At 42.6% G+C, this 26473-nt stretch overlaps 1 protein-coding gene and 1 long non-coding RNA gene across 4 annotated transcripts in view; both read right to left on the reverse strand.

Annotated features, from left to right (window-relative positions):
• The window catches only part of LOC115493837 (uncharacterized), a 28427-nt gene extending 2404 nt beyond the window's left edge, over nucleotides 1-26023 (reverse strand). The window contains exon 1 of the long non-coding RNA XR_003958807.4: nucleotides 225-26023. This is a non-coding gene — a long non-coding RNA (uncharacterized lncRNA). The remainder of the gene's footprint in view (nucleotides 1-224) is intronic.
• LOC100223646 (low-density lipoprotein receptor class A domain-containing protein 4) overlaps nucleotides 1-26473 on the reverse strand; it is a 327058-nt gene that overhangs the window by 79281 nt on the left and 221304 nt on the right. The window lies entirely within an intron of this gene.

The raw sequence follows: 26473 nt of genomic DNA on the forward strand, positions 1-26473 counted from the left end.
GACTGCATACAAAGTATGCCATAGAAGCTTAGGGATCAGAGATGCATCATCTACTAGCTGTGAGATCAGACTGAGACTGAGTTTCTCTCCATAACTCTGTCATAGTCCTATTAGTGACCTAAGGCAAGCCCTTTCAGCTCTTCCTGCCTGTCATCTCTATTCTTCTCTCTCTTGGTATCACAGCAGCACCTAGCAGCGCTTCCACAGAGCATGGCCTCACTCACCTCAGCTTTCACACGTGGTCCACTGCCAGTGCCATATGTCATTTGGGCTGCTAAGCCGCTTTTGAAGATGACATGGGAGCATCAAAATCACAAAGATGCATTTGCAAAATCTGCCCAGTGGTAAGTGGACGGGTGCCTTTTCCCAATTTGCAAAAGGCTGGTCCCAAGGGCCGCAATGGTATTTTCCTGTGTGTGACAGCAAAAAAAAATCCAAAATTTGCTTGAAATCTTACCAGATGCACTGGGAAATGATAGCTAATGCATCTCACAGTTGGTTGGCTGGTATTTTTGGATGGGAGGCTGCATTGCAAACTACTTCATCCTGTATTCCCACTCTGTACAACTGCACATCCGACATTGTACTGACTCACCGGTATCATTTTTGTGCAGCCCACTGAAGAGATAACACTACACCCCATTTGGGTGGGGCAAGGCTTTCTGGGTGAACTGACTTGTTGGAGAGGAAGTTTTGAGAGTAAGATACTTATTTTCAGGGTCACAGAGAAACCATGATGTCCTGTGCGTGCATGCAGAGCAGGAAAAACACATCCACTCCCTCTCACTTCTTCATGTTACCCCATTGGGGCAGCAAAACTACTGATGCTTCACATTTGGTGCAGCCCTAATTTTTAATACAAAATGTGGTTTTTCATTAGGATTAAGGTAAAGGGTTAAAACCAAATAAATCCAAGTTTTTCTGCAGCCTTCAGGGAGAGGGCTAAGCTTTGTGCTTAGCCTAGGAGGGGATGCTGCCCACAAAACACACCTTCCAGACTGCCTCCAGGCAAACCCAGGGCGGACAAAGCCTTCTGGAGAAGCAAAGGGCAGAGAGATCTCTCCATCATCCTTTCCACTCTGGGATCAGGGGTCTCTCCCACACATCTGATCCTCTGAGTTTTAAGTCAAAGCTGCAGAGAATCGGCCTGAGCTAGGCAAGAGTTTTACAGCACTGCTCTGTGATCCCCTGCCACAGGCGCCGCTTCACGCATTCGTGCAATGACTCCAGAAACAGCCTTGACTGCTCACCCATTAACTGTGAGGTGCGAGTCAGGTTTGCCCTGCTGGGAGACAGGCTATTTTTACCACACTTAGGATGTGCTGTCACAACGTTAAATCCCAGTCACAGATTTACCAAAAGCGCTAAGGGGATTTGTCCAGGATTTCAGGATGCCAGTATCCTGATCTGCATAGCAGCTCAGACCAGGCTTTTTGCCATTCATAAGTCCCAGACAAATGACTGGGACTTATGACTGAGAATGTGCAGCTTGCCAGCACAGCGCATGTCCAGCAAGCACGCGGGGTCTGGGATGCGTCTGACACCAGAGGCATGTGCCAGCCGCTTGCACACGGCATCCCAGCCTTCCCCACGCACCGCGTGCCAGACTTCACCCAACACCTGGGTGCAGGTGTGCATCCTCTCTTCCGTGCACCACGCCTGGGCACACCACACCACGAGGACCACACATGTGGCTTGTGGGAAAGGCCTGGCCACACAGCCCCTGCCCTCAGGCAGGGCAGTATTTACTCCCTGTACATCCCATGCCATTCCTGCTTTCTGGTGTCTCAACCAAGTGCAGCTCAAACTTGCAAGTTTACACCCTGCAGCAAGAGCTTCCCAGTTACTTCTGCCCTCAGGGATCCAATCCCCTGGCTGTGGTAGGTACTCAAAAGGGTCTCCTGGGAGAAATCATTGATGGCTCGTGGATAAAGTCTGAGTCTTGGATAAAGTCATGGATAAAGTCTAAGTTGCTGTCTGACACTCAGGATGGTGATGCTGAGGTGCTGCCAATAACTTACCTGCCATATTTCCTGCCTTGAAAGCTGCATGTCATCATATTAGCACAGTTTTGCTAAGTGAATTAGAAAAGGCACACCCTTTCCAGAGTTTATCCTGGATTTTTTTAGACACTCCAAATACCTTGCTGTTAATACATCTGGTCTCTGATTTACACACCGAAGGCAGGAAGAAGGGAATTGCTCAAGCCAAAGCTGTCCATATAAGAAGCATGAATCTGTCATACAACCCAAACTGTCTCTCAGCTTCAATCTATCCTTTTTTGGGCAGAAATAGCTTAGAAATTTTTAATTTAAAAACACTGTGGTGATTTTTTCTTTATTTCCTCTTGTATTTCTTGCTCTGAAAGCTCAGACTAATACTTTTTGTTCGATGTAAGTGCCTTACCCAAAGCCAACTTAAACCTGAACACCTCTAAAAATTTTGAGGAAGGTGGTTTTCTGTTTTACATTGGGGGTTTGGTGGTTTTTTTTTTGTTGTTCTGCTTTTGAGGTCTGGTAATGGGAGGGGAGGGTTTAACTCTTAGATTTAAGAGTTGTGGTTTGCAGTATTAGAGGTTAGAATTGTGGTCCCCAGTGTTAAATCACAAGATTTTGAAGGTCTGGTCCTCTGCTAAAAAAAATTTGTTCTTTTTTTTTTTTTTTAGCACAGTGTGAATTTTTGTCACCTAAAAAACTGCATCCCAGTTTCCGAAATGTTCATGTTTTATCTTTTCTGCTATATTCCGCTGTTTCTCCAGTTAATACTTTAACATCCTGCCTGAAACTAAAGCAGTTTTAGATTCTGCATTGCCTACACATTTTGTCATTTCTAACACGACAGTTCTGTAACCCATTTGTTTTCTCAGTGCGTCTTTGAGCATCGCTTGTACTTCACAGTGCAGATGTCTAATGCAGATCAAGGCGGGCGCTGCAGCATATTCTGTTCCAAAAGACATCCCCACCTCCTCATTTGTTTTGCAACATGGCTATCAAAGCACTAAATAAATAACATAATAGTTAGCATATATCTATTGTCTTACATATTCTGCATGGTTTATATATATTATCTAATATCTTCACTCCTGTGGAATAGGTACAGAAGTGATCTCTTTATATAAACTGTGGATACAAAACAAGTTAATAGCTAAACTAAATAATCAGATCAAAGCTCTCAAATTTCTGAGGCCAAAATAAATCTCATTTACAGTGAAGAACACAAAAAAAAAAAAAAAATTTCAGACCACCTCTTGCAAACAAATGACATGTACGCTAAAGTTTGATCACAGCTTTGTCTCTGTGAGCCTCTAGCCCAAATCTGAAACCTGAGTTCTCTCCGTTAAAGCTCACACCCAGAGGCATGGCTCACTGGTCAATGCAATCTTCAGAATTTCCCATCTTGAACAATTTATTTTCAGGAACAAAGCCTGGAAGAGATCCAAACCCCGCGTGTGGATTGGCAGCAGCTCAGGATGCTGTCTAGGTGTGTCTGGCTTGCCCAACTAACAACTCTTTCCAGTTCCTCCATGCAGAGCATACTTGTGTTTCACCATACTGCAGAAAGCCACCCATAAACTTCTACCCCCTCTTTTCTAAAAAGGACACCAGTTTCTCCCACTAGATCCCCAGCTCTTTGGGCTGTCAGACACTTTGGGGTTTAGCTGGTAGCTTAGAATTCAACAGCGAATGTACGGTTTAGAATTTACAGCTGGGAAAACAATTTCCCAAAATATCTGTATGAATGCAATGCAGAAATATGCCACATTATAACAGTGAGTATTCTTTCTCAAAATGGAAGTGTTAAATTTCAAGCACAGCCCTGTGCCTCAGATGAGCCAAGAAACTTCTGAAATGAGTAGCAGGCCTTGCTCAGCACCCTGTGTGGAAAGCAGCCTCTTCCTTCCTGCTCCTCTTGCACCTCCAGGTAGCCCCAGCACAGCAAAGCAAAATTTCTCAGCTGTGCTGTTAAGCCAAACTCCCCTCAACATTGTTATCAGGCAGTGTTTGCCAGCCGCTACCATCAAACTGTTAAATCCTGAAATGGGTCAGTCTGAAGGTTATTTGTATCATAGAATCATTTAGGTTGGAAAAGACCTTTAAGATTATTGATTCCAAACACAAACTGATTTTTCATGTGCAGAAACACATAGGGAAACAAACAGTAATATTAATCTGTTCAAACAGCAAGAAGTCCCCTCCTCCCCCTCCCCCATGCACAAAGCTGCAAAAATTAAATCCATAAGGACACTTATAAAGCATATCTTATTTTGGGGAGAAAACAAAAGTGACTGACACAGTTATTTGTCAGCGCTGGTAAATAAATTTGCACGGCTTACAATGTTTACCCTGGAGTACAGCTGAAAGATCCATTCGTGCTGCATTAGAAACCCGCCTCAATGACAAACTTCAGCTCCCCGCTCTAGCAAAGCTGATGTATTGACTAGACAGGTAGATATTAGGTGCTCCGACTGTCTGGATGCTATGGAAATCATGCCGCATGCATCTGACCGTTGTCAGAGGCAGAAGACAAGCGCCGGCCTCATTCTTATTCTAGCCAGGAAAAAGGCCTCGTCTGCATTAGCCTTTTTACTGAAAGGCTGCCATATTTGTCAGTTCAGACGCATGTAAGATAAGCTCTTTCCCCGTTATCTAATATTTCACCAGGCAGTGGAAACGAAGGATAAGCAGAACCTAATAGTCTACGTGGGCAGGAGATCTTGAATGCTGTCAAGCTCAGCACAAGGCCTGGATGCCCTAGACAAGGGGAAGTTTACAGCAGGAGTTAATCACTTCATTTTGAAGAAAAACTCACAGGGATTTGGAGAAATGGCTAGGACTTATCCTGGCTTCACAGCAAGCAAGGAGACAAGCATAAAACCCTTAGTGCAGCATTATCCTCAGGGCCTCTCCCCTCTTGTAATGTAGGTACTGCTTGGCTAGAATTCCAGCCCAGTCAAAGGAGATTAAAGAAAGAAGCTGGAAAACCGCTGCTTTTCCTAAGCAGCTGGACAAAACAGAAGGACAGGCAGGGAGAAGCAAAACAAAAAAAAAAAATTCTGCATTCTTGAAATGTGCTGGGCTTATCAGTCCCTTGTACGGCAGCTAGCAGAGATACCAAAAGTACTGCTGCAGTCTGATTTACCTACATTTCTACATTCCAAAAGTGCCCAAATTGCATGCAGAGCTGGTAACAACCTGGCAAAGAGATCAGAAAGGCTCTTGCTCAGTCGCAGGACTCCTTAGCAAGCACATATTTTAACAGGCTTTTCTGCTGCATAATGTGAATACGACAGTGCTAAGTGAATTCCAAATAAAATTAAGATAGCCTGTTTCAGAGCTCATAGAGTAAGTCTGGTTTAACAGCATGTCTTTTTAATAGATACACCATTTCAAATAGTAGTAACTATACGGTCACACCGCTCCCTTTTAATGCACTGACATGAGAATCCAACAATATTTGGTGCAGCCCCAAGTATAAGCTCTACAAGTTGTTCTGGCTCACAATGAATGGTCTAGCTCTGCCCAAACAATTCTGTGGGTTTTTTTTCCATCTGGCAAAAGTGGAGCTTTTGGGCATAACTGTTCAGAGGTGCCCTGCCAAAATGTATGCGACAGCCTTTAAGGGAAGGGTTATAACACACGTGTGGGATGTGTTATCCAGCATCCCTCTGCTGCATGTTCCCAACCCACTGCCCACTCTTTAAACCACCACCTAAGTGACACGGTGAGCTGTGTTCTGTGCATGGACCCGTAACGTCAATGCTGCACTTAATACCTCATGTGGTCACCAATAATAATTTTGACCCTCCCTGGAATCAGCAACGCTTTGGCTGTCAACAGCAACAGTCCCAGGATAGCTGCTGTCAGCAGCAGCACACCACGTGTGCCCGCACGTGACAGCAGCTCTGCCGTGTCGCCCACCTGCTCCCACTGTGTGATGATGGGGACTACACAAAGTCACAAGAAACCTATTCCCAGGGAGTCAAGTGCTCCTTGGCGTCAGCACTCGCCGTCCTCACGGAGTAGGCCAACTGGGGGAAGACGCATGTGGCATGTGAGCCCTGCAAGGAAAACAAAGCCTAGCCTGCGTCTAATTTTAGGCTTGGCAGCCCTAAGGATGTTCTGGGCTGTCTTTATCTTTGGCTTTTCCAACTCCTCTTCCTTTAAGGCCATACCCTTAAAAGCCATTGTGCTGCCTCTTGCCCCAGGTCTCTTTCCTTCCCCACATCAGCCCAGTCAGAAGGTGCAGCAGCTTGAAAGCCCTGACCCCCTGGAAAGCCTCCCTTTCAGCAAGCTGGCAGGACAGCCATCCAGGAAAAATCTTCCAGCCTGCCGGCTCAGCTGGGATAAAGAAGGGACAATCCCTCATGCTTTACTTCATCACCAGCTGGCTGCAAGGCTTTCTGAATCACTCTTCTCTTCGTGTCAGTCCAGAGTTTCTCTGCCTTTTTTCATGCGAACCTTGCAGTGTACTTTTTCTATTTTTTCAGTTATGTACATTAAGTACTTTGTTTAAGGTGAATGAATCCCAGTTTCACATTAATGGGAAAGGAATGGGAAGGTACCAGGAGCTGATGCCACATGGCCAAGCTCTATTTCCCTTTACAGACTCCTTCAAACCCCTGTCCAACAGGACTTAGATTCACCCGTTCCTCACACAGGAGCAAGATGCCATAGAAATTTCAGAAATTGCCAGGAGGTAGAGGCAGGATAACACCAAATATCCTCCTGCTCTAAGCAAGCCACAAGCTCCCTGCTGCAGCATGTTGATGCTAGACCACCATACCCACGTGGGAAAGCTGCTCATTCCCCAGGTATCAGCCCAAGCCTCAGCCCAAGACTGATCCCACCATTTAGGGCCAGCTCCAAATGCCAGCTGCAAGGAGCACATACACAGCAGCAATGCTGCCAAGCCTGCACTTGCAGCCCCAACATCCAGCAAAGCAGTGCTCCATTTTCAGGGAGTCTAGAAACGCAAAACAGAGAGAAAGGCTAAGGTGGCTTTCCAAAGTATTTTTCTTTCACTCTTAATTGCCTGAAATGGTGCAGGGATTTATTTAAAACCTGGAAGAAACATATAACCTAAAGGTACCCCTTCATTCTTTACAGCATTCCGCCTCTGGCAGTGTTTTCCACCCATGCCCAGAGAATGCAGCAGGTTACCCAGCCTGACACCAGCACTGCATCCCAGCCCCAGGGGCACTGCACAACCTCCTGCCCACCTCTGGTAGGGCTGAACAAAAATACCAGCGTCTGGAGGAAAGTGTCTATGGTGCAGCTGTACACCATGACCTCTTACGTCACATACCAGCTGCCACTCTGAAGCTTGCACAGAAATGAATAATCTTATTTTCTCTGATTTTTAAAATATTTTTTTCCAGGGGGGAGGGGGGAACCTTGATTAGATAGATGTGGCTACTTAAAAGCAGTCTCTAGCCAGTCCATTCTCGGCTGAAACAACTGGGGCAGAATGGGTCTCTGCTAATGTTACATTTAGTCATTAAAAATGTGCATTTGTGATTCTAAAAGCTGCTAGAGGCAAAGCACAAGAGAGAGATACATACTCAGATTTACATTCAGTTTTCAGCCAGGGAGACTCAGTGAAACTAAAACTAACATCTCTACCTTGCATATGCATTTCTGGACAATCATATATTGAGTAATAACCACCACTGCTGTACACATTTGAATCCTCTTTCAGCAAAAGCCTAAATGCCTTTTGAAAAACTTAAATAATTTAGCACTGTGATAGTGTGAAGTGTGTTAAGACACTTTTATATACTACTACATCTAGCTCTGGGGTACATACAGGAGATGTCATCTTAAAGGAGCAACACACCATGGCTTTGGGCAGAAAAACAGTTAACAGATAAAAGGAACAAAAGTATTTGCACTGGATGGGAAAATATCACATAGGAATAATAGATAATCAAATCAAAATAGTACAAACTATACAGTGGAATCTTTAATTATGACTCACTACAAAGACTTTGGTTTCACATTTAACCCATGCCAGTGAAAAAACATCTTGGTACAACTAATGCATTTTCACCATTTATTTGTGTTACTGTAACATAAAGATCCTTCAATCAAGGATCACAACTTCAGTGGCCTGAGCACTGCACAATTAAAAAAAGACAGCTCTAGGAATTTGAGGTCTGGAACTATGACAAAGATGACTTGCTTATGAAAAAGGAGGTGAGATTAAGGCGTAAAATGTTCACATCCACTGAAAAAAAATCTGGGTATTCTTAGCTCAACAGCTGCCTAGCCAAAAAAAAAAAAAAAAAAACCCAAACCAAGAAAGGAAAAAAAAAACAACACTCCAAGGAAAGCCTTTTTAGGACTTTGACAGCAAATAGTCATTCCCATGGATCAGTGTAGGGGGCCTTTTACTGAATCACCAAGACAGTTTTCTGTTGCACTGGGACAATCCCCCATGAAGCCACATGCACTAAATGCACAAGCAGACTAAAGGGGTTAGAAGGAGAAATTTGCATTATATTTCTGTATTCCAAATTCTTTCTATTCTCTGTTTTTCTGAGCAGTAAAAGAAACTGTAAAAACAAAGTCCAGACACTACCTGAAATAAAGCTGTTTCTTATTGTCATATTACCTAACTTTTAATAGTATTGGTGTCGCAAAAAACAACACACACACGGAAATAAGTGAAGGTTTAAAAAACCCAAAAATACCAGCTATAAGTAAATTAATTAGATGGACACACACAGTTCAAATTCTGTGCCCATAGGCTGGAAACAAGGCTCTCCTTCATCACCAGCAACTGGAAAAAACAAATCTTAAAGCTGTTCCATTTTTGTTTTATCACCCAAATTTTGCTTCGTTTCTAGGTTATGGGGATCAGAGACAGAAAATTGTTTTTCCTGTAATACCTGGGAAAAATACCTGCTTTTCCTGTAACAGTTTGCAAATTTCACAGCCTATTTCAAATAACTTCTGGCAGATTTTTTTCTCTTCCCAGAGCTCCTTGGAGCAGGGAAGCTTTAATAATGTGCTCATGCAATGCCAAGCAGAATACAATGATGAAAAAAGAAAGGAAAAAAAAAATAATCACCAATAAAATAAGCTTCAATGATAAAAAGTGGAAAAATAAATTAAGGTGAAAGTAAGGGGGTGAGATGAAACAGGCACCCACGCAGGTGCTCAGAAGCGATGATCCAATGGTCTCTCCTCTGATTTCACAGTTCAGGAGCTCCTGGCACACCGCTGCCCTGTCTGCAGCATCTCCATGCTGGAAAGAAAAGTTTCCATCTACAACTCATTTATTAAAAAGTGGCTCTTTAGGCTATCATAATACAATAATTTACAGTGCTTAGGTTTACTCTGTGCTTTGTTGCTGAGGAGAGCAGAAACAAACTTACTGTACTTCTTCTACAGTGGTTTAAAAGCACAACGCAATTTCAAGGGCAGATCAAAGTTAGACTAATTATTTCCTTTCTGTATATCCCATAACTAAATGTAACAGGTCACTAGGGAAGGGGGAAACAAAAGATGAATGTATTTGCATACACTAACAGCAAACACCAAGAAACAAGGACCTTATTTATATAATAAAAAGATGCATTAGGGAAAACATCAAAGCCTATATAAAATATACAAACCCACAAATATATCACCAATGGTGCCTAAATAACTAGGGAAATGAACTATCTGCTCTCTTCTCCACACTTCACATTAAACATAACCGCTGAGGTGGTTATAGCCTTCAAGAGCCTTTAGTACTACTGTTGATAAAGGTATGATAATTCTAGTATTGCCCACTTGATGTTAATCCCAATACTAATAAAATACTTAGCCATTGTTTTCTGCTTTTGAGAAACATTTGAATTTGCTCAGGCCATACCCAAAAGATTTGGGCTGCAGTCAGGAAGGCTAGAAACATGTTTTACTGTATTTTTTTAAATGAGACTTGACATTCTTATGATACAGTTCCAGGAATCAGAGTTTTAAAATATTCCAGCTATCATGAGAACTGAAGAGTGGTCAAGAACATAATTTGCCTGTAGAAACTTGCAGAAGCAAATAGCTTCTGCTCTGCATTAATTCTTCTCTAGGAAGCTTTAACAGGCATATTCCACTTATGTTACTGTTCCTTTGTCTTTTTCTCAGGTTGCTTCATCTGCTAGTTGAGAAACTGCAAGCTTTGAGGTAAAAAAAAAAAAACCCAGTGTGTAACTCCAGTGTTTTGTCTACCTGTCAGCAGCCACACAAGCAGTGTCCTATCCTTAGCATTCCTACTTCCACCACAACTTCAAAGCACCGACAAAAGGTATGATGGCCCCAGCATACAGTGACTCCTCCAGACAGAACACAACGCACAGTGGCATCTCTCAGGGGTCAGGCACTGTCCAGCTTCTGTTAAGACCCATTAAATTTCCTACGATTCAGGACAGCTTTTGCTATAGGAGCAATAATGCTCCTTGTTTTGAGATCTTCCCATGAAAACCATGTTCTTGGACAATACATTTTTCAACGCTCAGTGGGTGAAGAGGACTGGAATAGGAGGAGAAAATGAAAGGGGCCTTTTCAAGGCATGGAACTGGGGCTCTTCAGGGAAAGCTTTTCTGAACCAAAAGGTGGCACACACAGAAGGTCCCTGAGCTGGACAGAGGTATGGTCATAGCTGCACGAAGCACGGGGCCGCAGCCAGCAGCTGGGCCTCCAGGAGTGGCAGAGTGTGCAGTCCTGCAGGAATAATACTTTGATATTTATTGTTCTTTTCTTTCACTCCTGAAGCACCAGGAAGGTTGTTGCCTAGCTCACCTCCAGAGAAGGTCTCATGGATCAGGCCGAATGCAGAGAACTACAGCCTGGCATGCAGAGGTCTGAGTGGCACACCTAACTTTCTACAGTTAAAACCAGGACAAACCCTGGGCTTCATCTCTACACACAAATAAAAGGCCTTTTATTTGCTTGACAGTGCTCTTTATTTTTTCAGTGTGTGCCCTTTACTGTTCTTTGACTAAGAGTACAGATACAGGCATTTCTCACCCACACAGTACTCAAATGACTTTCAAACCTTTGTGTTAGCTTGTCATTTTTTTTGGTAGCTTTCACACCCTTATTGAAACAAAACTTAGACAAACCCTAAAAACTAAGGATCTCTCCAGACATGTCTAGACTCTCAGTTCAACCAGGCACAATATTTCTGAACTCTCTAACCTTTATGGGAGGTGACCAAAGCCAGCTCAGACAGACTAAACTGACACACTGCCAGCTAATACCCTGAACACCTTAAAATGCAAATAGCTCTAATCTTATTAGAAATGATGCAATTCACCCTACCGCAACAGTAAGAGGGGGCAGGGAAGCAAAAACACCACTCTTAGCACAAGCTACAGTTCTCATCAAGGAAACAAAATGGTAAAATTTATGAATTACAGCCATTTAAGGTTAAAGGAGCCAAAGAATTAGGATTTTTTTTTGTTTTAAATCCATAGCGAGCCTGGTAAAAGACTATATCTAGGCTATGCGTGGGAGGTGAAGAACTGCCACCATCTCCCAAAGACATGACTAATACAAGATTTGGTAAGTCAGGATGACAATGCCGTCTTTCCTCATACTATACAACTTGGATGAAAGCAAGTATGTAGGAAGGTAGCTAGAACATGCCAGAGGAGGCTCAAGCTGTACCCAGCCACTATAAGACAGGCATCTCACTAACTCAGATGGGGCAAACAATGTAGAAACAGAAAAAAAGTAGATCTTTGCAAGGCAGAGCTGTCATGCTCTCCTTCCTCCTATCTCCATTGTGGGACAGCAGGAAGCTTGCACCATACAAAAAATGGAGGAGCTGGGCAGCTGTGAGCCAGTTCTACTTGAAGAGAGATTGTGCCACTGATGTGGTGAGCCTTGCACACCACCTGATTCAAATTGCCTAAGCCCTGCTCATTTACAACCTGTTAAAGTACAGTCTTGATTTCTGAACATAAGGTAAATTACAACTGGTGAAAAGTTCCTTTTTCTAACAGGCTACTTGTATCCAGTACCCTGGAAAAGAAATGCTGCCTTGGATTTCTGCATGCTCTTCCGGCAAAGAATTTCCAGATTCCTCCCAAAGACTTCCAAGTCCTGAACCTGTGCCTCAGTGGAAATACCTCAAGTGAGGCTGCCCAACTTGAAACTCATGCTAGATCACATTTCCAGATACTGAATTCACTTCTTTTTCAGGAGCAGAAAGGTATGACCAGCCAGGGTAATTAAAGTACAAAAAAGGACACTGATAATGAACTGGTTTCTGTCATGCCATATCAGCCAACAAGCTGTGCTGCAGTAACACAAAAGCCTTTCAGCCATACTAACAAGCAAAGGCACATGGGAGAAAAGACTGCTGGAGTTTTGGAAGCTATTTGCTGTGGTAATCTGCAACTGGTGTAGAGCAGCATGTACAGAAGGAGTGTGGCAACTTGACAGAAAGCGAGTAGCAAGCTGCTTCTCTTTTATTGCGGCTTTGCTCAGCTGGGTTGCCTTATGCAACCACCACAGGAGCAAATTCACCATGGGAAGCGAGAGAAAAAAGATTGATTTATCTTAAGCCCTGTAGAGCTCCATTCTCAGTTTTGCAAAGAGTGCAGCCCCAAAGCACAGATCCTATCACATGAAAGACCTGCCAAAAATAAAAACTCTAATAGTTCTCTAAACTCTAGGGAATCATCAAACATAGTTTGTCTCCAGATCATGGATTACTGTTAAATTAGGACAAATCTCTTTTCAAGTGACATCTCAAAGTAAAACAAAACCAGACACACCACCAAAACCCAAATGAACCAAAAGAAGCCCTACAGCCTCCTCCTGCAACCAGACGCATATATATCCACGTTTCTGTCTGTTTCGGATCATAAGACCATAAATATAAACCTATTCTCAGGCAAGCATTCCTGTGGCATTAAAAATTTTGTTAACCAGTCTTCCATACTGAAACCCCTGGTTTAAGTCAGGTCACAAAATAAAGGATGGAACCGTCTTTGTAAGCGAGCTGGGTTTTGCTACTCCTTTGATGGATTTGAGATTAGGGATCTGGTGACAGTCTGGCAGTCATCAAATAAAAGACCAGCAGGAATGTCAGCAATTAAGGGAGACCTGTGAGGAACAGGCAGGATCTAGAAAAAAATCCTCAGTAAAGAGAGTAAAGTTTGCCTGTGCCATGCCAGCTGGGAAGCAATTCTCTGCAGTGACTGGTGATCTTATAAAGGGAGTTTCAAAAACTGCAGACAGCCCAATGAGTGCTGTCTCTCAAGTTGCACTGAGTCATAAAATTCATCAGTTCCATTAATAAAAAATGAAATTTTGCCAATGTGGGGCACTTTGAGCAAACCCTACTCCATGGTTTGTTATTCCTGCTTACATAAGGGTCGAGCTGACCAGAGCTGCAGCTCTGCAGAGGAAATTGCATGGCTACTACTAGTTCAAAGCCAGCAATCTCAGATTACTCTGTCTCCAAATTACTGCTGAGTGTCATTAAAGTCCCAAAATAAGCCATTGTTCCTATTACCATGTGGATTGCTTAACTTTTTCCCACAGGATCTGAGCATTGACTTGGAACATTCTGAGTCTTTACGTTGATTTTAGTTCAGAATGAGTTGGGCAAACAAAATGTGAAATCTGAGTGACCAGTGGATCACCAGGACAGCAAGACTGCAGTTTCAGGATTTTCTTCATGGCCTTGCAGACTCCACAGAATACGAAGACTAAAATGGCAACAATGTTGGAACAGGATAGTTTAAAAAACGAGGGGCATGAGGGTTTCCAGTTACAAGCCCCACCTTCAAATTGCTAGAAAGACAGGTCAGTCATTCCAAGTCAATAACTTAGGACCCCTAGTGCAGAGTTTCTCCCAAGGAAAGCATTTTGATCATGTCTTTTGCTCCTGTTCTTTGGCTCTGGCCCCAGTACAGCACTGCTGACTGTCTTAACTCCCATAATCTGGCATGTAGAGACAGGAAATTGGAGAGGCACCACACTATTGGGAACAGAAGTTGTGCCAGCACAGCGACAAAGAAGTAGGAGATGAGAGATCTCTTCTGTAAGGCCCCATGAACACGCTCAGCAAATCCATGTACACTACCACTTCTGTGCCACAGAGAAGGAAAAATATCACCCAAAAAATACAAAAAACAAAACAAAAAACCACCAATCTGAACACTGAAAGAGGAATTGGGAAGTCTTGTATAATTTTCCTTCATGCTGCTAGTTCACTGAGGTTACTGAGTGCAAGGGAGGGATGGTAGATTGACCACAACTGTTCTGCATGGCATGCACTACTGCATGTCAAAGACACAGCATCAGAAAAACAACAGGAACCACAACAACCTTTAAGAGTTTAACAGTGCTTCAACTGCTAAACCTCGACCTTTGAAACCTGCCAGGGATGGCAAAATGCAGAGGAACCATAGTGATCACAACATGAGGCAGAAGAGAGATCCAGGCCCTTAAAAGACATCTGTGATACATAATAAATTTTTTCACCCATTCAGGCCATTTTCTTAGCTCACCTTGCCAGCACCTATGAAAGCTACACAAGTCATTGTGATGCATACAGTACATACTGCAGCATTCACCGCCCATGAACTGGCACAGCCCTGCCCAGAGCCACAGAATCCTTCAGGCTGGAGTGGTCCTGGGAGGTGCCTCATATGATGCTATGCCCAAAGCCAGGTCAGCACTAGAGTCCAGATCAGGTTGCAATTCATATTCTGCTGAGCAGATCGACTGCTAAAAAATACCCTTTAACTCATTACGACAAGAAGGGACCTCCACTAACTTAAATGAATCCACTTCTGAAAAGACATTAAATTGGTATTGTTTGGGTCTAAGTAAGGCTAGCAAGGGTTTCTGAAAACAGGACATCTTGATCACTGAAAATATCTCTAGCATGAGAGCACTTTGACAGAGTTCATGAAGTTATGTGGGTCACTGTCTCTTACCCTTACACAGACTACATGTGCAAAGAAGCCCTCAGACAATACACTTCAGATCTGTCTCTTGGATAAAACAAGCTATACCAGCAGAAGTTTTTTTTTAAATAATTTCATTTATCTTCCAGGTTTTGCTGGCACAGCTGAATACGCTGGGAGAGTGATTTACGCACAGCCCTTGCTGATGTACCATTTTCTAGTGCAAACTAAGCTGCAGTCATTAACTAAGAGAGAACTTCAGGGTACAAGAACTTTAAAGGAGCTTCCCAACCAGTTCAGAAATACATGCCAAGCAATTAATTTTCAGAAGTATAGCAAACAAGTCACTGATAAACACAAAGTGTGGGTATTATGACTATATAAGATGATGTGATACCTTAAAAACTCTCCAGGTAATATAAATTCATGTTTTCAAGTGCACCAGTACTGTAACAGCTCTGCTTACAGCCCACAAGCTTCTAGGGACAAAACAGTAAATAGTCAAATTTTCTCTTTATTTAATTTAAACAGAAAAGTTCTCAGATCAGCCAATGAGTTATGTTTGTGCTACCAAGGTAAGTGACTCTCCAAACACACTGGGTTCAAAGCTGCAGCTTCCTCCTACATGTGGGATTCCTGAAACCTTACTGGAGTACTACATTTTTTTTAGGAAATAATTACATATGCTTTCATTATTTTACTTACTCTGCTCTGTTCTGGTTCCAGAGGGTTTGTTTTCCCTTGCCCCAAATGATCCATTGCCATTTACACAAGCTTAAATTATACATAGCTGGCACATACACTGAGAAATATGAAGAATAATTTTTAAAGTTATTTGCTTTTAAAGGCAAACCAGTAGTTACTAATCGGTTGAGCTATTTCTACTCTAATTTACCACACTTAAAACACACAACCCAAAAAACCCTCTACAGAAATGAAAAAGCACCTCAAAACTTAAATGGGCTAGAGAAAGAGGTAAAGATGCCATTACCTACTAAATTTCCTAGGGGAAAGAAAATTGGTATTTAGAAATAAGATTAACTATAATAAAAAACAAGAAAAGAAAAGCTTAGGGAAATGATCCAGGTCATGAGGATGGTATTTCCAATTTTTTTAAAGCTGCAATGCTACATTCCCAAGTTGAGTAAAACCTGCTCCCTGCCCTCATGGCAACCCCACCACAGAAATGCCAGTGGCCAACTATCTCCTGTTCCAGTTCTTCATGTCCCACACCTTCAAACCCAGGGACTGACTCTTCCAACTAAGCACGAAGCTTCCCACATGTCTGAAGGAAGACTAGCAGGACTAAAGACATTGCTTACAAAACACGTCCCTATGGGTATTAGCAAAAGAGTCTGTTTTACTGGTATCGTTTTTTTGTGCCTTTCTTTCCCTTTTTTTTTTTTTTTTTTTTGTTGTTGTTGTTGTGTTTCGGGTTTTGTTGTTGTTGTTGTTGATGTTGGATTTTGGGTATTTTTGGGGGTTTTTTTTTACTTCTTCCACCTTGAGCAGGCCATAGAAAATGTCTGATCAGTTTTCCTCTTCTTTACTGGCACAGATCCCTGTCCCAGTGCTGGGGCTGGCAAAACGCCTGTTGCTTCCAGTGGGAAGAGGATCAGGCCCAGTCCTGCAGATGTTACTCATGCAAGTAACTCAGCTCCACCCTTCATTTCTCACATCGCTCCATGCTCTCCTGCTTAAAAAACAGGGACAAACTTATGTCACAAAGCTCTCTGTCCTGCTGATAAAATCCAGCATTTCACACCTGGGACTGCCAACCTGAGCCCATTTGCAAGCAGATTTTGGTGGAGCCACACGCCATCATCTTTATTTGTAAAGGACAATTGATCTCCTGGTCTGTGGGAAGGTAGAAAGTCAACAAAATCCATCTTGAATGCCACAACATTTGCTCACGCTTTTAGAAGTCCCAGGCCCTGCGGTCACGTTTCTTCTTGAGAAATCTGGATTTCTTTTAAAAACTGAACTTTCTGGGCTCCCATAATTGGAGAGAATAGCCTGAAAATCTGGCTTCAGAGTTTCCCAAGAGAAAATAAAAAGCCAGTAAACAAATAAAAAGAACTGGAAGTTTCTCTTGGTCAAATGTAATTTGTTGATTTTTCTTAACATCACTATTTTAAGCAATATTCTCGCTCCTTTTTTTTTTTTTTTTAATGTCTTGGCAAATTATTTTTAAATGCTTCAGAATGGCAATTTGCTCTGAGCTAAATCCTGATTCAGACTGTCATCACTAATAGTAAAAAAATGTTTCTTCACCTGTTTGTCAGCATTATCCAACAATAATTAATTATATTTTTATATATTCTTTTATAGTAATGTTTTAAACTGCTTTATTGGATTAGAGACATACTTGGGAAACAAACTCCATTCCCAGTCTAGAAAGTCCTCAAGGGAACTAAGAGACTTGGATCTTATTTTATGCTTATGAAGTTGGTGTAGGAATTGTAAATATATACCTGTGAGAGACTCTAGACTGGGAAAGAAAAGCTGACTGCCGCCCCTTCACAACTGGACAATCTACAAATCACTATGTAATTGGGCTTTAGTTGCTGACCTGTGAAATGTGCATTATTTCAATATTTCCAACTCAAATAGAATGATGCTCATTAGAAAAATGTTCAGCTTGCATTATTTGAATACTCAAAACTGCTCTTCCCTAAGCAGAACTGAAAAAGCAAACAGGGATATATTTTATTTTTGTATGTATACCTACACATACAAGCAGGGTTGTTTTTTTTCTAACCACACTTTGTGCCTTTAGGAGAGCAAGAAGTGCAGCCTGGACAATTGTAGATGTCTAAGAAACTCTTACAACGCTTAAGGAAAGAAAGGAGTCAATTGTATTTGCTTTATGTCTATGCATTTTATGCACGTGGGTGCAAGAACACATTAGCTGTAACCGCCACTTTGCATTGTTGACCTAAAAAAAAAAAAACAGAGAGAAGAATGAGACTTTCAGTGCAGCTGGGTCAGGCCGTACCATGGGACTGGTATCTGGCACTGGCATGGCCCAGCTGCACAAAGCATCTCACGCCAGTGTCGCAGCCCAGCTGCTACAAGCGAGGGATATTGTGCAGTGGTTGCAATTTCCAGCAACAGCCTGTCGGGGCTGGACACATGCAGCCCTGTCCTGCCCCCGCCACCTGGAAGCAAGCCTGTCTGAGGAAAGCTCCTGCTCCCAGACTGGCACTGACTAGGACTTGCATGCTCTCAGAATTTATGGCCCTCTACACTGTGTATGCTCACAGCAGCACAAGAGGGGCTGGCTGGCTGTGCCGGGCTCACCAGGGCAGAAATGCTTCCTTCATCCTTCAAAAGAAACCCTCTGTGTTTTCCCCCGTGCCCAGCCCTGACAGCCATCCTTCTCCATGGCCCATCAGCATAAAACAAGCTGCATTTTGAGAATAAAAGCACAAGGAGCTATTTCATATGATTTTTGGTTTTACCCGAATCTGAGCCTGGGGTTCCCAAAACACACCCATGAAGATCTCTGGAATGGCCTTTTAACAGAGTATATCATCATAGCAAAATTAAAATGCCATTGATTTAAATTTTTTTGATGCCAGAAACAAGAAGCAGGTCGCAGAGAAGATTTCATCAGCAAGTAATTAAACAAACTAATAAAAAGCACTCATAACAACAGTGCAGTACGCTTTGAGAAAACTTAAATATAATACATTTGATTCCAGATCTAGTCCTGCCAGGCAAATAGGAAAACTTGAAGCTATGTTGGGAAAGTCAGGCTTGAAAAACTAAGCTGGACTGTTCTGCCCACCCCACGAAGTCCTCTGGGTTTTTGCTGTACTTTTCTGTATTTTAAGGGAAAAGCTAGGAAGTTGTTATCCTGGACCTTTATGTGATAAGTAGAGATGCCTGAAGAAGACCTACTTTGGCTTTGGCGTACAGACAAGTGAGTAAGACTCAAGGACATATTTCTGATAAAAATAATAGCAATGTATACTGCTCTAGCCCATAAGGTGATGGAAAACACAGCAAGCGAGTTTAAGGAACTGCCACTGCCATGAAAATAATAAGATGTTGCAGACAGTGGAAAAGATGGGACAAGATTAAAGTACCAGGAGAACATGGTATTTTCAGGACTGACTCCAAGTTTCTACACCCAGAAAACATTCTCATGGATTAACACTAACACAGAGACTTTTACTTGGGATTTTAATTCAGAGTCAATAAACTCAAGAGTAAATCATACAGAAATTAAAAATTACCAAGGCAGTTCCTTCTCAACTCTCCCCCAGTGACTTCAGGTGTAATTTAAGTATAAAAGACATTTGATGCATTGAGACAATTTCTTAATGGTGAACTATAATTTGGGGGCAAAACAAAGACATTTCATTCTTATGGAAAACACCTATTCCCTTTTAAAATGGCTGCAAAAAGCACCTGTTTGGAGTGTACACAGACTCAGAATACTGTTTGTGCTTACAACACAAAAAAAGTAACATATCAGTCCATGCTGAGATGTCAGGAACTATCAACTGACCTCACTGTGACTGCACATGGAGGAATTTTCCGAAGAAAAACTTAAAAGAATTTTCAGATACTGAGTGTGAGGTATAGTGGTTTTTTTGTTTTGTTTTTTTTTTTTTTGTTTTTGTTTTTGGTTTTTTTTTTTTCCAGGAAGATTCAAATAATCTTTTTCTGGTTTGTTCCTGAATTTTAAATTAGATCAGGAAAAAAATTAAAATCAGTCATTTTTTCCCTCCCACAAAGGACTTTTTAGTGTGTGTCCTCTCAAAACTGCCTACATTTAATCAAGTATAGCCTTTCAACCAAACACTCCCTAGGATTAGGCCATTATTTACAACTATACAGAGAAAATTCTGCAGAGCATGCGAATCCTTCCTCCACTAAACTGCTCGGCCTTCAGTAGGTTTGAGTAGTAACAGTCTTGAGGACTTCAGGAACTGCAGTTCTGTAAAAACCACCAAAAAGCCCCAACAAAACACATGATAAAATTCTTTATTCCAATTCCCACATTTTGTTTTTCTCCTGTTATATGTGTATGTTTCATATCATCCGGATTTTTTTATGCAGAGAAATCTGTGAGCGTGTTATTCCATATCTTCTTTCAGAATTTTTTTCCACTTCTCTTTGTTTTTCTGGCAATATGGGCTATGGAGAGGAGAACTCTTTACATCCACATGAAAACTGGACTCCAATTTTGGTTTCTACCATAATGGCTGAAATCAACGACAAGCTCAGTGAAAACAACTGAGTTATTTTGGTGGAAACTTCAGGAAAAAAAAACAAAAACAAAAACAAAAACTAGGCTATTACTTCACTACAGAAATAGATCAGTGATGTGTGTTTCTGCAGTGGCATTTTTCAACCATGAACTAATAAGACCATTCAGCTTGAATATTCCACAAATTCCTTAAGATCCTCTTACTGCTGCCTCTTCCTGGCACTAGCTCTTTGTTAAATTTAATGAGTCCTTAAAAGAGAGAAGAGAAAATGTCCATACCACTCATGAAAAGCTACCTTGGTAGACCTGGTCAAAAAAAAATTATACTGGAAACTTCCATGCATTCAGTGGGATAATGAGTATATTCTTGAACACATGAAGGGGAAAAAAAAAACCCAACCTGTTTAAAGACAAATTCCTGTCTTCTCCTTATAATCATCCCAACCCCCACCCCAACCCGAAAATGTGATTTACCAGAAGGAGCTCACAATGCTGCTCTGGCTGAGAAAGTACACTGAGAACTTCACAGGAAGCCCAAAATAGCCTGAAAAGAGGAAATGGGTGGGGGTGAGGTTCTTTCTTCTGCTCACAAAGGACTTCGCCAGCCGATATAGATCAAGTAAAAACAGTCCTGACATGCGGAGCACACTTGGTGACAGTCCTCCCCTCTTTTCCCAGTCTGGTCTATTTTAAGATCACATCACAGGAAACTTGGCAGCTACATGTTTCCGAAAGTTGCCCCTGCCACTTCCACAAGTTCAAATCGTTTGTAAGGGCACAGCTCACAGCACAGAACATTCTGAGGGGACACAAAAGGTACTATCGAGCTACCTACGGAAGGCAGGTCATTCAAAGAAAGAAGACAACAGTTGATAATTAAATGAAGCTGAAATCACCCTCGCTCTTCTGTCCTGTATTTCTGGTTTTTAAAGAAATACAACATTTACATGAGCCATCGGAGTGCTGGCAGTACTTGTGATGGATACTGTCTGTGTGTGTCTGTTCAAAGACAGAAGTCCTCTGCACCAAGACATTTAGTTGTGTGGGCTGTGTCCCTGTCATTTTGTTAAGGACTTTCTCTCACCTTCTTATCGTTTTTCCAGAAAATTTTAACACTGTTGTAAATGTGTGGACACGTGTGTGTATGTGTGCACGATTTACACATGCAGACACAGAACCAGGAACAAAGAACAATGCAGTTACTCTGTGTCAGACTTCAACTCTGATTCCCATTAAGCTTGAGTAGGAGGAATGTTAATGGCATGGTCTGGTTGGAGAAACTGATGATAATTAGAATACTGACAAAAAATGCAAAAGCACATAAACATTGCCAGAGCCTTCACCCTACATTATAAAACCATCCATATGTACAAAAGCAGCAATAGTAGATTTTCTGAAACTAGGAAAACGAACAGCAATTATAACTAATAATAAGCTTCTATGTTTCTATTCTTTTATAACCATATTTTTTACAAATGCCGAAGTTTCCCAGTCTCCATTGTTCAGATAACAAGGTTTCTGAGTAAACAGAGGTAAAAAAATTATTGGGAAAAAATATTCTTCAGAAGAAAGATATACTACTTAAGCTCATTGGGTAAAAAAGAGTCAAATAGATGTTTATCTCCATTTCTCAAAGTAATTTATTTCTGGATATGGGAACAGCATTCTTACGCCCAAAAGTCAATTTTAAGATATCTGTAAATATAAAATACAGGTTCTGAAATTCAGTCTGTACACTAACGTGACTATTGGAGCACCATAAATCTTGAGTGGCAATCTAAATCCATTTAAAAAATCCTCAAATGCTAATACTGTCTATGAAGAAAGAGAGCAAGCCCTTGGTGCTTTATGATGAGTAAACCTACACAAAAGCTTTCAGGGAATTTCATGTGGCTGGTGTTTTGTCTTTCAGTGACATCTGCCTCAAAAGGAAGGCCACCAGAGGACAGGAGTATTAGATCTCTCTTCCAAAGCTCACTCACCGTCCTTTGCTGAATATCACTGCCCCCTCATGCGAGGGCTCTATGCTCAGCTTCCACATGCAGATAGATTATCTTAAATTGCTGTAAATAACTCCTACTTGCTATTCTTGAGCCCTTTATTCCAGGCTACTCTATATTCTTTTACTGTACCTGAGTCGCCTTCATGTGTTATCCTTGTTGCTCTGGGAAGCTTGGGGTTTTGTAAACAGGTTAAGCAAATGAAAAGATTAGTCAGTATCCATTCAAATGGATGCAAGATGAGATTACACTGAAAGCAAGTTTATTAACAAAATTAACAAAGAAAATGTTCTAGAATCTAAATAGCATGCACTGCACAAAAAGAAACCACATGCAAGTTTTATGCTTGAGCTTTCTTGACTTGGTATTGAAGACCATTGCCAAAACTGCCAGCTTACTGGGCAAACTGGGATCTTTGGTTGCCATACAGACTAGACAACATGGATGTTATGAGTTCCCTGTGACTGAAATGAAGTAAGTTGGAAGGAACCAAGATTAAGGTGGCAACTAGCTGATAGTATTATTTATGGAAGATGGAACAGCACAATGTACTTACATTTAGTCCTCACCATGTGTTAATGCGTATTGCTACATCAAACAGCATGAAATTCAATATACTGAAGTACTCTTCACTAAACAAAAGAAGAACTAAGGCAAGTTAAAACAAAGCTCATTTAAGAATAAATACTGACATTTAAAGAAAGGCTTGAGATAACATTTTGTTCCTTTTCAGGTTTCCCTCCCCTCAAACAAACATGCTAGTGACACTAGGGCATGACAAGTCACCACCAGCTCAAACTCAAAGCATACCAGGGACAAAAACAGTAGGTGAGAAGGAGCAGGATCCAACCACTGTGGCAATGAACAGGAAATTTGCAGAGGCATGGAAGCAATCCAGTCTCTTCCATTCTTTCTCTGTATCTCTGTCATGGTAAGTCCAACCCTCACATCTCCACTTTCCACTGGCCAACAGATAGGCCATACTAGTTATTTATCTATTCAAGCACTTTATAGACACTAGAAAATTTCTAAAAAAGAACCTTGTATTCCTATGTCCTAAAAATAACTCTTCACGTGAGCTGATTTTACAGTCTTTGTTTCTCCATGTTATATGGTCTCTCAGCATGAACACGTTCAGGTTCTGGTAATTACGCCACCATCTCTGTAGAAGGATCATCTATCATCTTGAATTGCTAACAAATCAGCATCCTCAAAACTGAGAAGGGCAAAGGAAAGGATAGAATGATTTCTCCCCTGAAAATTATCTGTTCTGAACAACAGAGAAAATACCTTGGATGTAAATCTGATCAAGCAGAACTTAAACTGGCTAAGTTTTCAGACTGAGGAACTGCAAACTGACAGGAAATGTTTGGTGCAAATAACCCAGCCCTCTTAACAGTTTTCTGCTGCAGTCCTTCAGCTGTGAGATAAGGTGACTATTACAATCACTCTTTACACAAGCAGAGCCCACACAGAGCTGAAGAAGGTTTTCCAATTCAGTGAAATCAAAGAAGGAAACCCCCACACTGACACCACTGCATGTAGCAGCACTGCACCCACGAGTTGCTGCGGTACCACACGCAGCCCACGTGCATTGTGCGGCCATAACTAATTAAAGTTTCGGTGGGTGATAAAGGCAAAGGCTGGGCTGAGGAGTAGGCACGGCAAGATGAACCCACTGCCCTGAGTACCAGCTGAAGCCACATGGAAATGTCAAGGGAAAAAACCAGCTCTGTCTACACAGTTGTAAAATCTGACTTGTGGAGAAGCCATAAGCATCACACATTCCTTGCCTTCAATATACAACTCTCACTCCTTGCTTGTCCTTACTCCCATGCCATGCAGAACACCATTTTATGTTCTGAGTTATCTGGACTGCCACTTTTTTTTTTTTTTTTTTTTTTTTTTAATATGATATACAGTATATGACAATTTCATATAGTGGGCCACATTGTCAGAAGTTTTCAGCATCCAGAAATGCTGAGCTTTAACAGAGCTCAGCACAAACATTTTCTGAATATGTAATGACATATCTACAGATGTCTTGTTCAAAAATCTAACCTTGGTAACCTCTCTGGGGATTACATCAATGGACACAGTAAGAAGAGTTGCTGAAATCCCTCCTCCCCAGGCACCCATTAAAAGAGAAAAAAAGAAGCTTTAAATTAGGTTCTAGTTTTTAGTAACAACTAAAAGTTGAACCCCAATTCTCTCCTGGAACTGAAGTGCCCCTTCACTGCAAATGGCAGTGAAATTCTTGCAGGGATGCCACCAGCTCTGTATAATGGTGCTGCTTTTATGGTGGTCTAACCTTTTGAGCCTCTTGGTTAGCTTGAGGCACAGTTACAGCCATGTACCCTCTCAGTCTAGTGTTCACATATGTACACTTATTTTTTTTTTAATAACAATTTTTCTATACCTTTTCAGAGATACTCATCACTCTGTTTCCCGTTAGCTACTCAAGAAACAGTGGATCCTCATAAATCCAAAAACTAGGCCATAGAGACTTCAGCAATGAGCCAGTGATCACTGGGGTGACATCTTCTGCTCATTTACAAAATTCAAAGTCTTCCAGAATCAAAGAATGGATGAGGATGGAACTGTGTACACAGAGGTACTGTGTCTATACACAAACATTAAAAGAAAAAAATCCTGAAAAATCTGGCTATTTTTAATATATTGGCAATCACATTTAAAAATGGGGCCTATCAGAAATATGTCTCAATTAAGTGAAAGATCTATTCTGAAGCTAGGAAGGATTTGTCGAGAAGAAAACAGCTACTGTAGTAAATGCTAAGGAACGTAGCATTCGCCCCACCAGCTCAGCCCCAGGTGTGCTGGCAGGCTGTCAGCTGGGGACAGGTGCCTGGAGCACCACTGCGAGAGAGGCAAAGGCAGGCCCTGGGGGACACCTGCACCCAGAGTTCTTGGAAGGGATGAGAAGGTGCTCCAGGCAACCTGGTGGGCTGGGACCCACTGCACTGAGCAGGGACTGAAATGGGACGTGATGCCAGCAGACAAGGGGTGAAGAAGAAAATCTGGCAAGCTAGGATAGATACCACCGGCATTTCAGATAGGTGATGTCTGTCCACTCCTCTTTAGCCTCCCCTGTTTGGATTACAGAATGCCCGTATCCTGCTGACAGAAAATGGTTGGTGAAATCGTGTCCTCACTGCAGGCTTCACAGCTGGGGGCTTTCTCTACCATTTCCCCTCAAGTTCTCTGGCTGGGGGGGAGCGTGTCGGTTTAGGCAGCTTTGAGGAGCTGGCTGGAAGCCTTCAAATGGGATGGGGCGGGGGGGGGGGGCGGCAGAAAGGAACTAATCAACCGTTTAGTTATGAAATATCTACGTTTCAATGCAATTATTAATTATTAAACAGTACGAGGAATTTGATTTATACTTATTTCTTGCCAATAGTTGACGGTTCAGGCTCGCCCCCACCTCTCCCCCTGAGCCCGGAAAAGTGCTGTACTGCTTCCCGGCTGGATGAGGAGCCCCGCGGTGGCGAGAGCCGCTCCCGACCGGCGCCGGGGACACCTGCCGGGCACGGGCAGCGCCCCGCAGCCCCGGGGCCGGCTTTTTCTGGAAACATGACAGCCGGCCCCGGAGAGCCAGGAAAGGGAGGGGGACGGGGGTGCCCGGCAGGACGCGAGGGCGCGACGTGGCGACGGTCGCTAAGGGAGTGACAACAGAGCGATCAACAGAGGGGCTGTGCGCGGGAGGCGCGGCTCTGCCGCCCCGCTCGGAAATAGCCGTGCCCGGCCGGCAGCCCCCGCGCACCGCCAGTCCGATCGGCCTGCGCAAGACAACACTTGAATCGGGGAAGCGCGGCTGATTTACAGCCGCTTCGAGAGCTGCGTGCTTGGCTGCGGAGGAGCGAGGAGTTTCCCAGCCTGCGCAGGAACATCTCCCCCGACGCCAGTGCCGGCAGAGCGGAGCGCGTCCCGCTGCCCGCCCGCAGAGCAGCCCCGGCCGTGCCCCGAGCTGGCAGCGCTTTTGCCCCAGGGCCACGCCTCTATCCCGTAGCCTGCGTGATCGCTACGGCTTGCCGGTCCTCCTAGGAGAGGAGCAGATAGGTGTCTTGGGCCACAAGCTGTGGAGTTTCCATCCTCCCTCATGCAGTTCAGCGCTGCATCCGCTCCGAAAGCTGCTGTGCCGGTTCGAATCTAAGCCTATGTACCCGGACAGTCTTTAGCTCGTACTGCCACACCGTACCTTAGAAAATAAGGAAGATGTGGAATCCTCTCATGACAAAATTAATGTTCTGAACTGCAGCAAATGCCTTGACAATCAAAGTTATGTTCCAGCAAAGCACTAACAATAATCTCCTACACTGC

Source organism: Taeniopygia guttata, chromosome 2 (assembly GCF_048771995.1).
Source record: "Taeniopygia guttata chromosome 2, bTaeGut7.mat, whole genome shotgun sequence".
NCBI lineage: Eukaryota > Metazoa > Chordata > Aves > Passeriformes > Estrildidae > Taeniopygia > Taeniopygia guttata.